General features: G+C 45.5%; 1 protein-coding gene across 7 annotated transcripts in view; it reads left to right on the top strand.

The window, feature by feature from the left end:
- Positions 1-9188: 9188 nt before the first annotated feature.
- Positions 9189-13957, top strand: part of SEMA3F (semaphorin 3F) — a 159070-nt gene continuing 154301 nt past the window's right edge. The window contains exons 1-2 of one of the 7 annotated variants that reach the window (XM_058168332.1): positions 9189-9590; positions 9972-10314. The gene's annotated coding sequence lies outside the window, so the exon portion shown is untranslated. Of the gene's footprint in view, positions 10315-10378; positions 10500-10526; positions 10667-10696; positions 11041-11144; positions 11796-13957 lie in introns of those variants that run through there. The other 6 variants (XM_058168331.1, XM_058168338.1, XM_058168335.1 and 3 more) reach the window with 6 other exon arrangements.

Raw genomic sequence — 13957 nt, 5'->3', positions numbered from 1 at the left:
GCCAGAAAGTGACTCAGAGAGTAAGGGGGAACCCCGTAAGGGCTCCCCTCTGCAGGGCCGGCCTCTCTGGCTCAGCTCCAGGAGCCAGAGGCAGGCCAGGTGGAGGAGGTGACGAAGCCTCTGTCTCCTGTATCTCCCCCCGCCTAGGCAATGCTTCCAGACCCAGCTGTGGACAAAGGTTAGAGCCCTGGTTTCATAGACAAGAGAGGTGGGAACAACAGAAGAAGGGGTGGAGCAGGCCTAGAAAGTGCTGAGTGACGGAGCCACACCCCACAGGGTATAAAAGCAGGAGGGGCTGCTCTACTACTTCATGATGGACAAACCAAACTGATTGGAGAAAACTTGAGCTGAACTATTTGACTGAGCATTTGGCTTGGATTGCTGTTTGTTCCTGACTTCCTGGTTGCTCCGGTAATGAGCTTCTGACACGCTGGCATCAAGGAAGATAAAGAAAACCTTGGCAGATGATCGCTGTTTTGCTGCCAGAGCTGATAGCTGCCATGGACTAAATTGATGGCTAATTGAGTCAGTTCACGTGTTTCCCGGACTGAGGTGGGGGGACAGAACAACACTAAGCCAGGGGTCTGCAAACTTGGCTCTTTTAAGACTTGTGGACTTGCTGGCTGAGGAACTCTGGGAATTGAAATTCACAAGTCTTAAAAGAGCCAAGTTTGCAGACCCCTGCACTAAGCTAACCTTATAACTCTTGAAGCCCTTCTTAAAAACCAGATACTTACTCAGAAAAGCTAAGATGTTCCTCTGCTTAAAACAGAAAGGCAGAGCAGGAGTTTTGCCCCACCAGGCTGTAAGCAGCGCCCTTTCAATACTTGCACTATGAAGGTCACACCTGAGTATGAAAGAGGCAGTACTGGATAGCAATAGCAGTAACACATAGATTTATATACCGCTTCATAGCTTTACATCCTGTTTTAGAAATGTGGTGGCACAGTGGTTAGAATGCAGTATCGCAGGCAATTTCTGCTGACTGCTGGCTGCCAGCAGTTTGGCAGTTTGAATCTCATCAGGCTCGAGATTGACTCAGCCAATCTTCCAATGTCTGTAAAATGAGGACCCAGATTGTTTAGGACAATCTGCTGACTCTAAACCCCCTTAGAGGGAGCTGTAAAGCACTATTCTAATTTCTATTTCTAAGTGATTTACAGAGACAGCTTATTGCCCCACAACAACCTCATTTTATCAACCTCAGAACGATGGAAGGCTGAATCAACCTTGAGCCGGTCAGGATCGAACTGCAGTCAGCCAGCAGAGTTAGCCTGCAATACTACATTCTAGCCATTGCACCACCATGGCTTTTCAATACGGCATATAAAATTAATAAACAAACAAATAAATAAAATCTGTAGATGCCTCCAGAGTTTAACATCTCTGTTTAGGTTTATAGCATGGCATCGTTGTAGGATGGTTTCTCTGAGTGATAGAGGAACATATAGTTTTGTTCCAATCCAAGCTAGTCCATTTCGGAGTGTGCATTCATGGGAATGCGTTAAGTACCAGTCATCGGTGTTTAAAGCTTCTTTAAACGATTTGGTTAGTTCATCTGGGAGTGAGGGGTCAGCTTTGGAGTGGCTTCTAGTTATTGCTGGGGCTGCCAATTGTTGCACGGGAAGTATTGGTTGAACCATCTCGGAACGAGTGCAATTGTATTGGGGTAAACGTGAAAGAGCATCTGCTAAGAAGTTTTTCCCTCCAGGAATATAATGTAAAGTAAAATTAAAGCGGTTAAAATATTGAGCCCAACGGGCTTGTTTAGGCGAAAGTTTTCTAGGAGTCTTTAGTGCTTCTGCAATCCTGTGTATCTTTGAGAGAAATGTGTATTGAATTAAACAAATGTCGTGGTATAAGGATAGCTTCCTTTTCTGCATGTATAAAGAATTGCTTTATTTGTTCAATATACAGTACATAGTCTTCCACAATTCATCGTAAAATGTTAAATTTAATTAGTTAGCTTGTTAGCTAATAGGTTTAAATAACTTACATGGCCGTCAATCTTATACATAATCCTGGGCAGCTGGCATGGATTGTGAAAAACGGTTGCTGGACTTTACAGTGAAAGCGACTGTTTTAAATTGGACAATGTTTTAGAAGAGACATTGTGGATTGTGGTCCACAGTAAAAATGCATTTTAGAGACTGCTGTCCTGACTGCAGACTCTTTGTCCTTGACTGAAAAGTTATTTGGGATTCCAGAATAGCTGCGTTAGTCAGTTGTAGCCAAAACAACAAAGAAAATTGTGGTGCTGTGAAGGCTCAAACAATTATTGTGGTTCAAGGTTTTTTTTTCTTTTTGGTCAGGCCCACTTCATCAGATCTATGAGCTGGTGACTCAGTATATATATTCTGAGAATGGAGAAAATATGATGACATACAAAATTGAGCTAACTAGCAAAGCCAGGGAAAACTGTAGGTGCAATGCACAAGTGAAGGCAAAATTCAGTCAAATTCAGATTACTGGTAGTTATTGAGTTAAGTAAACTTAACTACCAACTGCCTACTAACTAGAAGTCAATGGCCAGTGACCTCACAGGCATCCAAAAACAGAGATGGCAAGACATCATCAACAAAGATATGCAAGCCACTGGCCTGTGCCCTGGAGATGCAGCTGATTATGCAAAGTGGCGTTCAATGATCGGAAAAGTGGACCCTGTATCTGTGGGAATATGCTAGGAAGAAGAAGGAGGAGGCTGTCCACAATATTCTCAGGAGTTTTCTCCAACACCAAAGTTCAAAAACATTGATACTCTTCTATCCTGCTTCTTCAAGGTCCATGTGAAATAAAAGCAGTCCTAAAAAAGAATCTCTCACATAGATATAAACCCGCAGCCAGTAAGACAAATATCACATAGCAAATCCAACAGGCAGATAAATAGGTTTTTATCTCATCCTGAAAAAGGCCAGTTTGGGAAGGGCTGTAATTAAATGGCAGCATGCAGGCATTGCCTGACAAAGGTCACAAGATCAATCCATGGGAAAAATTCCATCCACAGAGAGCATTGAGCTACAGGGCACAGTTGTTGCCCTTCCTTTGCAATAAAAGCATTGGCTGAGGATAGAAAGTCAGTGTTTCCAGAATAAGTTTTGTTAAAAATAATATTTGAATAACTTTTAACCTCATTCAGGCTGGAAGGAAGGAAGGATGGATGGATGGATGTATAGACAGATATCACATTATGTAATATGTGTGTGTATCTATTGCAGCAAAGGTTAGAAGTATTTTTTGCATTACAAAAATGTGCATATTTGCTATAAAATAGGATAAAATAGGATATGTTCTATTCATAGTGCAAGTTATGTATCTAAAGTAAAAAGAACCTGTGATGATGCAGTGACTAAAGATTGGGTCTGCCAATCCAGTAACCTTGGATTGGCAGGCCCAAATTCAAGTCCGCACCTGATTAAGGAGCTCATGGGATGGCCTTGGGACAAGCACTCTTTTTTAATTCAATCCTTTACAAGGTTGTTGTAGAGGTAATATTATGGGAGACCTTTGTGTAAACTATTGTTCGTTCTCAGAAAAATATAAGTTCAATGTCTATTATTAAAAAATAATAAGCACAAAACTGTATTGGAAAGGCTATTCCATTCCCAAGGAAGGAACAGGATTTCATTTTTGCATCTGGGAGCTTAAAATGCTTCATAAAAATTATACATATATAGCAAGTAAAATGCAACATTTTAAAAATTGTATTGTCCCTTTTGTCTGACATGCTGTTTTGAGGATAACGCACAAATATGTTATCTTCTGAGACAGGGGTGTCAAATTCAATTTCATTGAGGGCTGTGCTTGACCTCAGGGGGACCAGAGTGGGCACAGCCAGCCTGATGTCACTCATGTCAGGGGTGCCTGTGGTGGCCCAAGTGCTCTGCCAGACAAAACGGGCTCCAGAGCTCCATTTTTGGCTGCAACGGCCTCCTGCAACCCTCTGCCAGCGAAAACAGAGCTTGGGAGGGCCTCCATTTTCACTGGCAGGGGCACCACGGGCCAGTCCTTCGCTGCAACTCTGCGGGCCAAATCTAAGCACTCCATGGGCCAGATCTGCCCCCCCCTCCAGGCCTTGAGTTTGACACCTCTGTTCTAAGATAATACTTGAGATAACATATTTGTGCATTATCCCCAAAACAGTATGTTCTTGAAATTAACCTTGTAGGCTAAATCATAAAGATTTTCTTAAACATATCCGTCTTTGACATAGAATAAAATAGAATAGAATAGAATAGAATAGAATAGAATAGAATAGAATTTTATTGACCAAGTGTGATTGGACACACAAGGAATTTGTCTTGGTGCATATGCTCTCAGTGTACATAAAAGAAAAGATACATTCATCAAGGTACAACATTTACAACACAATTGATGGTAAATCATAAGGATTGCCAGCAACAAGTTATAGTCATACAGTCATAAGTGGAAAGAGATTGGTGATGGGAACTATGAGATGATTAATAGTAGTGCAGATTCAGTACATAGTTTGACAGTGTTGAGGGAATTATTTGTTTAGCAGAGTGATGGCCTTCGGGAAAAAACTGTTCTTGTGTCTAGTTGTTCTGGTGTGCAGTGCTCTATAGCGTCGTTTTGAGGGTAGGAGTTGAAACAGTTTATATCCTCTTCTCTGATTCAACTTCTTTAATGAACAAACTGCGTGCTTTTCCATATGCTACAACTCCTCTTTTGAAACCTTGGTAGCCCTCTCATTTCTCCAGTATTTCTTACTTTTACCTTTTGCAATTCAGTGTTGAATATTTTTAACAGAAATATGAACAACCTGCTATAAAATCATCTAAAAGTGCCCAAGCATGGAAATGAGGAAATGAAAGCATGGAAATGAGGAAATGAGGGCAAAAGAAGAAGGGGACGACAGAGAATGAGGTGGCTGGATGGAGTCACTGAAGCAGTAGGCAGGAGTTTAAATGGACTCCAGAGGATGGTAGAGGACAGGAAGGCCTGGAGGAACGTTGTCCATGGGGTCGCGATGGGTCAGACACGACTTCGCAACTAACAACAACAAAGCATGGAAAAAACATTAACTAAATTGTGGATATGAATCAGGCAATATTTTCACAACATTCATACTTAACTGGGAGTAAGTCCTTTAAATTGCTTCCAAGTAGGTACATAAAAAGGACTGCAGAAGTAAACCACATTAGGAAAAATCATAGTAAACACACTGGGTTTTATATTTTGAATATATTTACATGGGCATGCAGTGCACATTAGTTTTAATCAACAGTGCATTTTTAATTGTGGACTGACGTATGTAAAAAATTGTGTATTTATTTTTGCCTACTGTGTTCCTGCAGTGGGAATTTTTTTTAAAAAAAGAGAAATATTCAAAATGTTGTGTTCTTTTATTATCTAAAATTTAGCAAAAGAATTATGTGCTATTCTGTTTAATAAATTCTAGGTTAGCTCATAGCTTATATTAGTGAAAAACATCACAACAGAAGTTCTAGAAATATATGAATAAATATGATTCCATATCTATATCAACAGATTGAATGATACATAGTACTATATTGTCTTATATTATTCAGTACCTGTAGTCCCAAAGTGAATAAACAATCATCTGCATTTTATTATATTATTAATCTTTACTACAAGTAGTTTCAAGAGGGTGGAAATCTACAGTGCTAGTAACAAAGTTCATTTATGGCTATTTACACTTAGGAAGGGAGAAACAGCTTCTTTACGTTTACTGCTTTTTTTTAGCATCTATGATAAAGAGTGGAAGGGGGGGAGAGGGAGGGAGGGAGGGAGGGAGAGAGAGACAGAGACAGAGACAGAGAGAGAGATGCAAGCATTGTGATTGACCCATAAATTTGCATGTCTACTTTTAAAACTTTGTAACACAGATTTCATTGGGTAATGAATTGACTGCTGACAGATATCAAGAACACCTATTATAACAGTTGCAGTTGAATTGATCTGGGCTCTAAAGATCAGAGAGGGAATTTATCTTCTGTGAGATATGACAGTGATCTTAACCCTCAGTAATAGGGGCTGCATGCAAAAGTACTTTGCAAATACACTTCAGAGATGTTGTGACATTAGAAAAGCCCCCACATAGAACGGCTGTTGAAACTTTCTGCAGTTTTTACTTAACTGTACACACTAGAAGATGATACCAAAGAGTGTGCCAAAGAGCCTCCTATGAATTATTCATCAATGGGAAAGACATAGGGGGGAAAGGGAGGGAGGAGAAGGAGGGAAGACAGAGAGTAGAGACAGAAAAATTATGCATCCTTCCTAGTTAGCCTTAGGCCAGAACCTGTCATGTGGATTTTTTTTTCCAATGTAGAATTTTTGGCTGGTCAATCATTCTCTGTCCATGGTGTGATGGGGAAAGGCTGTGTGTGTATGTGTGTGTGTGTGTGTGTGTGTGTGTGTGTGTGTGTTTATATAGCTGTACCCAAACTTATTCTAATATGGAATGTCCTGCCTGCCACCTGCATAGAATTAATATTTTAACTGCCTGGGAATTTAGACCACACTTCTAATTATAATAGTATCTATTTTGCTCAGAAACCCAGGATCAGAACATGCTCGGGGTGTATACATCTATGCAGGGGGGAAAAAAGAAAAGAATTGTTTGCAGAAGCTCTTCCGGCATGCACACAACATTAAATGAAAATCTATGTTTGCAAAAATCATAGAATGTCTCTCCTCACCACAGCTTAGCTCTCTTTCTTAAGCATAGAGGAGAAAAGGAGCTCTTCCAGGTAAAACCATGGATTCTTAAACTAGATACATTCATTACTATGCCCTGTTTTGACACCCCATCCCAAAGTAATAAACCTGAATTGATTTAATTTGCATCTGGCCAGTGCTTATAATGTCAGGTTTAGCCTTATAATTAGACTGACTGTGACAGTTATCTCAATTGGCAAATGAGAATAGTCGAATAGTCCTGCTGGGTCAACCCAAGGCTCCTCTAGCAAGCATTCTGCCTCCCATGGTGACCTCACAAGATGCATCAAGGAGATGAAGATGTCCTCGCCCACTTTTTCTTCCAGCCCCCCATGTATAGAGGAAGGCCGATCCCAGGCCTGAAAGAGGTATGTCATCCTCAAGGCAATTAGCCCTGCCGTCTAGAATAATAGAATTAAAGACTCGGAAGGGAACTTAGAGGTCATATACTCCAACCTCCAGCTGAAGCAGGAAACCCTAGCCCAGTGATGGCTAACCCTTTTGTCATCACGTGCCAAAAGTGGGGGGAGTTGCGCATGTGTGTGCCCACATCCATAATTCTATGCACCTCACACAGCCACCCACATTCCCCCCGCTTTTGGCATGCAATGGCCCAATGGGCCCAGTAGGCCCGTTCTTCGCTCTCCCCAGCTCCAGAGCCTTTCTAGAAGCCTGGGGAGGGCAAAAACAGCCTTCCCCACACCCCCTCCGGAAGCCGGAAACTGCCAGTTTGCTGACTTCTGGTGGGACTGGAAGGCCTGCTTTTGAGCTTGCGTGCCAACCTATATGGCTTCGCGTAGGTTCGCCATCACGGCCCTAGCCTATACCATTTTAGATAAATGGTTGTCCAATCTCTTCTTAAAAACCAGTGTTGGAGCATTCATAATTTCTGGAAGCAAGCTGTTCCACTGATTAGTTGTTCTAATTGTCAGGAAATTTCTCCTTAGTTCTTAGCTTGCTTCTCTCCTTGATTAGTTTCCATCCATTGCTTCTTGTCCTGCCCCAGGTACTTTAGAGAATAGATTGACTCCCTCTCCTTTGTGGCACTTCCTTAGATATTGAAATTAGATATTAGAAACGTGTCTAATCCCTTTTGAAGCCATGTACACTATCAGTCGACACCATATCTTGTAACACTGTATTCCACAGGTTGATAATCAACCATGTGAAGAAAAATGTCCTTGTATCAGTTTTAAATCTTCCACTGGTCAGTTTCATTGGGTGCCCTCTAATTTTACATTTTGGGAGATGACAAAATCTTCTTCTCTGTTCATCCTTTCTTTACCACACATCATTTTGTAAAAGGCATTCTTGGTTGCCTTTTTCTGCACTGTCTATGGAGATTCTCATCATCAGGGTCATGGCTGTCCCAAATACGCTTTTTCAAGAGGCAACTGGACTTTCTGGTTTTTCTTTGAAGACCTTTCGCTTCTCATCCAAGAAGCTTCTTCAGCTCTAACTGGATGGTGGAGAATGAATTTTTCTATACTCTTTTTATAGCATTACCACTAAGATGTGGTGACCCAAAGTATGCAATGCTTGAAATGTGGTTATATCATAGTTTTGAATGCTGGCATGATTATATTCACTGATTTATTGTCTACCCCTTTGGTAGATGATGCTGGGATACGCTGTAGTCCCACATCCCTGGTTATTTCTCCTTACCTTCCCCTCTTCCCCTTCATTTCCCCGTGCTCTTAAAACAACCTTCTTCCTCAGGTGCAGCGTTTCTCTTCTACTGCTGAAGTTCAGATTACCAGCCTGATCAGCTTTTCTACCTGGAAGGGGAAACTGCCATCTTACCTATTTACTCAGGTGACAAAGTGCTCCCCTTATGCAGAAGTTTACCATGGGATCCTGACTGTCAATGGACCCGTCTTCCAAAGCACCTGAGGAAAGCTGAGCACCCAAACTGGAGCATTTCCACAGCTCTCAGTTTGCATCTCAAGATCAGGATAGTTCCTCCCAGCAGGAACAGGGGTAGGTCTCTTCGCTACTCCTTTCCCCCAAAGAGTTAAGTAAGCTTGCCTGGGCAGATTAAATGAGCAAGGAGGCACCAGGTTCGGGTGGGGTGGGGAGATAACAGTCTCACATGCTGTCAGTTACAGCTGGAGTTTTCTTTGTTGCAGAGAGTATATTTCTTGAAGGATGGGTGGGTTTTTTGCAATATTAAAAAGCAAGGCCCCATATCTTTTTCTCCCCACCCCCGTCATTCATTCGCTCTCACTCGGGTATTCTTTCCTTCTTCATTTTTGCTTTCTACCTCTTTCTCCTTCCCTTCCCTTCCTTCCCTTCCTCCAATGCCCCCCTCCTCCCTCCCTCCCCCTCTCTCTCTCACCCCCCCATCACCATGCTTCCCTCCCCACCACCACGAGGCGCGAGGCACTCCCTTGCACTTCACCGAATAACTCCGTCAGAGAGAGAGAGAGAGAGAGAGAGAGAGAGACAAAGGACTCGCTTTATTTATTTATTTATTTATCTATCTATCCCCTACCCCACCCACCCCAACCGCCGCACGCTGCCTCTGGATTTATTTTTTAGGAAAGCCAGAATTCCCCTTTCCGAAGCAGGCAGCTGAGAAGGAGAAGGGCGAGCCGCGTATGTGCCCGAATGCGGGCGATTCCAGTAACCATAGGCTGGGTTTCGGATCCGGATCGCGTTGCTTGCGAGTGGGCCGTGGATGGAAGACGTCGCGCAGGACTGCTGGAACCGAACCTAAGCCGGCAGGAGGGGATGGGTGGAAGGAAGGAAGGCAGAGCCATTCTCTCTCGAGAGAGAGACGGTGGCCAACCCACCTAGCCGACACCCAGAGCGCGCTCCTGGAATCCCGCGGCTCCCCGCGTCCGCCTGGCCAAGCCAAACCCAGCTGCAAAGGAGGGGCGGTACAGGTGGAAAAAGAGGGGGCGCGGCAGGGAGGGGTACGGCTACGGGTCCATGCCCCGCTTGAATGGCAGAGGAGGTGGGAAAGGGGCGGGGCTATGCAAATCGCAGGCAGTAGAAGCCAATTGACTGAATAGGCTTTGGGTGCTCAATGCGAGAGAGGGGGATTTGTAAGCATATGTGTGTAGAGGAGGAAGGTGGCGGTTTATTTCCCCCTTTTTTCTTTCTTTTTTCTTTTTTTTTTCTTTTTGCCAAGTGGGCAAGAGTGTCCACAATCACTGTTTTTATTCTTTCTTTCTTCCTGCCTTGCCTTCCCCTCCTTTCCTCCCACCGCCCCCACCCCCGCCGCCCCCACTTGCGCTCGTGCGCTCCTGGCGATCGGCCTGCAGCAGCAAGAACTTCGAAGGGGCAAGCTCGCGAGTTCAGGCTGGGAGAAGAAGCGGCGAGCCAAGCCAAGCCAAAAAACAAAAAAAAGTCAAGAGCACCGCTCGGGGCGCCTCGGAATCCCCACCCGATTTGGCCGCCTTTCTTTTTAACTTGCTCCGCCGCGAGCGCGCCTATGGATTGGGAGAAGAGAGCTGGGTTCAACTCCTGAATTCCTCTCCCCCCAAGTCCCGAATCGCGGAAGGCGCGGCACTTCGATCGGGGTCACCGGAGGAGCACTCGCCTTCCTTCTCGGGCGAAGGGAACGGGAAGGACGGCGGCGGCGGGACGTGGCTCCCAGGACAGCTGGTAAGAAATGCCCGCTTGGCGCCGATAAAGGGCTAGGTAGGGTCTTCTTTCTCGCGCGCTCTCTCCCCTCTGCGTTCTGGGTTGGCGGAGCTGGGAGCGAGCGCTTCTCGGCTCCTCCGGCAAGAGGCGAAGCGACTTGTTTTGGATCGGCGGCGGGGTTCGCTCCGCTTGCAGGCGGAATAAAGGTACGTCTGTGCCCGTGGAGAGGATTAAGCGCGTAAGCAGATTTCTCTTTCCCGCTAATCGCCACCCCGCGCCTTCCAGCCTTCAACCTTTGTCGCCGCACTTCCAAATGAACGAGCTCAGGCTCCGTCGGGAGAACAGCTGGGCGGCTCTCCCAGTCTCGGCAAAGGTACAGGACGGGAGGGGAGGGGGCGCGAAGCCGAGAAGGGCGGGGAAGCGGAGGTCAGGGGACGTCGCTCGGCGCGGGCTCCGACTTCCACTTTCGGAACTCCGTTCCAACCTGGTCCCCGGACAGCGAAAGAGACGGTTGTCAAGCGGAGAGCCGGAGACCGACCGGTGGAGAGGAGGGGGGGGGGAACTCTGATTGCAAACTTTCTGCAGCCTCTTCCCATCCGGGAAGGGGGTAGTTTGGCCCTTGTTTTTACCTCCGTTGGGCCCGGAAAGTTGAACAGAAATCCGGGAAAGTGGGGTGTAGAGGAAGAAGGGAGACAAGACATACATCTGGACCGCTTTCGCTCGAATTTTTTTTTTTTTTTAACTAAGGTGGGATTGGAATCTTTATTAATATCTCTCGGCGAAAGTCGGCCCTTTGATATCCTTGCCCCAGAAAAAAAAGGGGGGGCTCATATATAAGGTCTCTCTCCCTCCCTCCCTCTCTCTCCCTCCCTCTCTCCGCTGTAAGAAAGCCGTCTATTTGTATGTTTGGGTGGCTGCATACGATTATTTGGAGGGAACTCGGGAGGGTTCAAGTCCCGGAATTGTGAGAAGAGCACTAGAACAGGCAAAGGGGCTGAACGAAGGAAGAAGCCAGACGACTTGAGAAAAGTACCACCTTTCCAGACCCAAAAAGTATCGGGATTCGGCGTCGGACTGCATTGAAAGCATGCCTGGCGCGTGTGCATTTGTGTTTCCGTGACTTCCGTGTAACCAAGCCGGCTGAAGACTTAACCTTCAAAGTTAAGTCTCCCGAGAGACCTTCTCCTGTTAGGTAGATAAACGCCGCCATAGCTTTAGAAACGTGGCGGCGTCGCGCCGCATCCGGGAGCCCCCTTTCCTCGTCGGTGGCCTCGCTCGTAGCTAGTGGTCCCGTCCAGAACAGGAATCCCGGGGCAGGTCTGAGATACGGGCCGTATACTCTGGACCTGCGGATTGCGGGTAGGAGGAAGAGAGGAACTGGATGGCAATTCTTGATACCTGAGCGCCGGGAATCACGAAAGCACGGCTAGGTCCGGGGTGATGGTGCGATCAGACTTCCGAGGTTCCGGGTTGGGCGAAAGCTTGAACTCTCGAGGCTTCGGGTAGGATCAGACGGTCCGAGCGCGCCTATTCTTTCTCTCTCTCCCTCCCTGCCATTCTTCGAGTGCCGCGAGGGAGGGAAAGAGCGGACGCGCTCCGAGTTGGCTGGTGCGCTCTGCGAAGGTTAGAGACCCGTTTCAGTTCGCCTGCGAATGTGCCGCGGCGGTTTCTCGATTGCCGAGCCTCGGGGAACTCGAGCAAGGCTTGTGTTTCTCTTGGCCCGAGAGAACAGGCAGCCTTCTTGCTTAAGAGGTCGGCGGTGCTGAGCGAGCCAAAGCTCGCTCGTCCCCGCCACCCACCGAAGTGAGGGTTGGCGCTACACGGCTCTCGCTCCACTCCACCTTTCCCCGCAGCGGGGATTCTGGCGAAAGACCCCGGGCCGGCTGCTGAGCTCCGGAGCTGGGCAGGCCCCGCCGCGCCGCTGCTGGGCGAGTTGCTTTTCCTTCGCCCCGCCGGCTGTCACTCGACCCCGAGGGGAAAGCAACTGGTTTCCGGGGGGAGGGGGGAGCGCGGGGAAGTGCGCCGAAGGAATTTGTGCTTCCGATGAACCTTACGGGGAAAAGACCCGCCAGAAACGCGGTCACCATAAGCTTCAACAGTTCTCCTTAATTCGTTTATGAACGAACCTATTATATTTGTCTGCATTAACGTATGAGAAAGAAAGAAAAAGAAAGGAGGGAGGGAGGGAGGGAGGGAGGGAGGGAGGGAGGGAGGGAAGAAAGAAAGAAAGAAAGAAAGAAAGAAAGAAAGAAAGAAAGAAAGAAAGAAAGAAAGGAAGGAAGGAGGGAGGGAGGGAGGGAAGAAAGAAAGAAAGAAAGAAAGAAAGAAAGAAAGAAAGAAAGAAAGAAAGAAAGAAAGAAAGAAAAGGGAGGGAGGGGGAAGTCGACTTACTTGGCAATTAAATGAAATGCAGGTAGAGCTGGCCAATGCCATTTTAAAAGGTTCCTAAATCCGCACTCCAACAACTCAATTTTGGACAAGTTTCTGCATCTTTTCAGATGCCTTTTCTCTTCTTTTTCAAGAAAACTACCAAGTATTAATGTTTTTTCTTTCTTCTCTTGAAAAGCCCACTGTCTTTATACATACATACATACATAGATACATACTGTTATTTCGGTTTAAAATAACATACAAAACACTGTGTTGTAATTGGGATATTTGTGGATTCAAAGCTTAATTAATTCAGCAAATAATACTACAGCCCTTTAGACCATGAATGAAAATGTCCAACTCCCATGGCAGGTGATTCCTTCCCTCCTCAGTCCCTGTTCCTGAGAACCCTCATGTCTCTCACTGCAGCATGAATGGCAGACAGTGTTTTTTTTTTATGAATGAGGTTTCAATGGGGAAAGGGATGCATCTCCTGATCTCCATGCATGGCAGGACATGGCTTTGAATAAAGATGGGCTCCCTTGTGCTTTCAGTCTTGTGCAGTCAACATTTGGGGAACTTTCGCAGGAGACAGTTCAATTCATGTAACTCTTCAACAAGTTCCTCTGGTGCTGTGTATCACACATAAGCAATATTCATCTCTGGCACAAACAGTGGAAGAGAAATCCAAGTAGATCTCTTGTTTTCATTATTACACATGAACTGCAATTTTAAAAGAATACTCATTTTCTTAATATATAGTTAGTTTGAAGAACTTACCATGATCGACATACTCAATGTGGAAGTCATTATGATTCACTCTGGGGGGCCATTGGAATAATTGGAATCTCAAGGAAAAACTGGAAAAGCCAATAAAATTCTGTCTGCAGTTAGTAACAAAGGGGACTGTGGAATGCGCTTTCCTTCTCAGTGTGTTTCTACACATACTACAACTTTTGGAAATTGACTGCTATAGGGCAAAGAATTAAGGAAACTTATTTTGTAGTTGCTACCAGGTGCAAATTATCATAGGACAGATAACATGCATAGTTATGAAAAGTGGGACTTTGCAGTAGTGGGGGGGGGGCGGGGAGATTGGAATTCCCAAATAACTCTGCCATTCCTCTCTGCTGTGTTGTGATTTTCAATTAATTTTCAGCAGTCACCCAGCCAACACTAAATGTTCAATCTTCATTGTGCTGATTTTTTTCTTCGCTTTTCCGCAAACACATGGATTTCCCTCCTTCTGCTGATGCTTGCCTTTTATTTATGAAAGGGTGCCATTTTGGCTACA

The sequence above is a fragment of the Ahaetulla prasina genome, chromosome 2, assembly GCF_028640845.1.
Source record: "Ahaetulla prasina isolate Xishuangbanna chromosome 2, ASM2864084v1, whole genome shotgun sequence".
Classification (NCBI taxonomy): domain Eukaryota; kingdom Metazoa; phylum Chordata; class Lepidosauria; order Squamata; family Colubridae; genus Ahaetulla; species Ahaetulla prasina.
The sequence above is the reverse complement of the archived record's forward strand: the minus strand, read 5'-3'. Positions and strand labels throughout refer to the sequence as shown.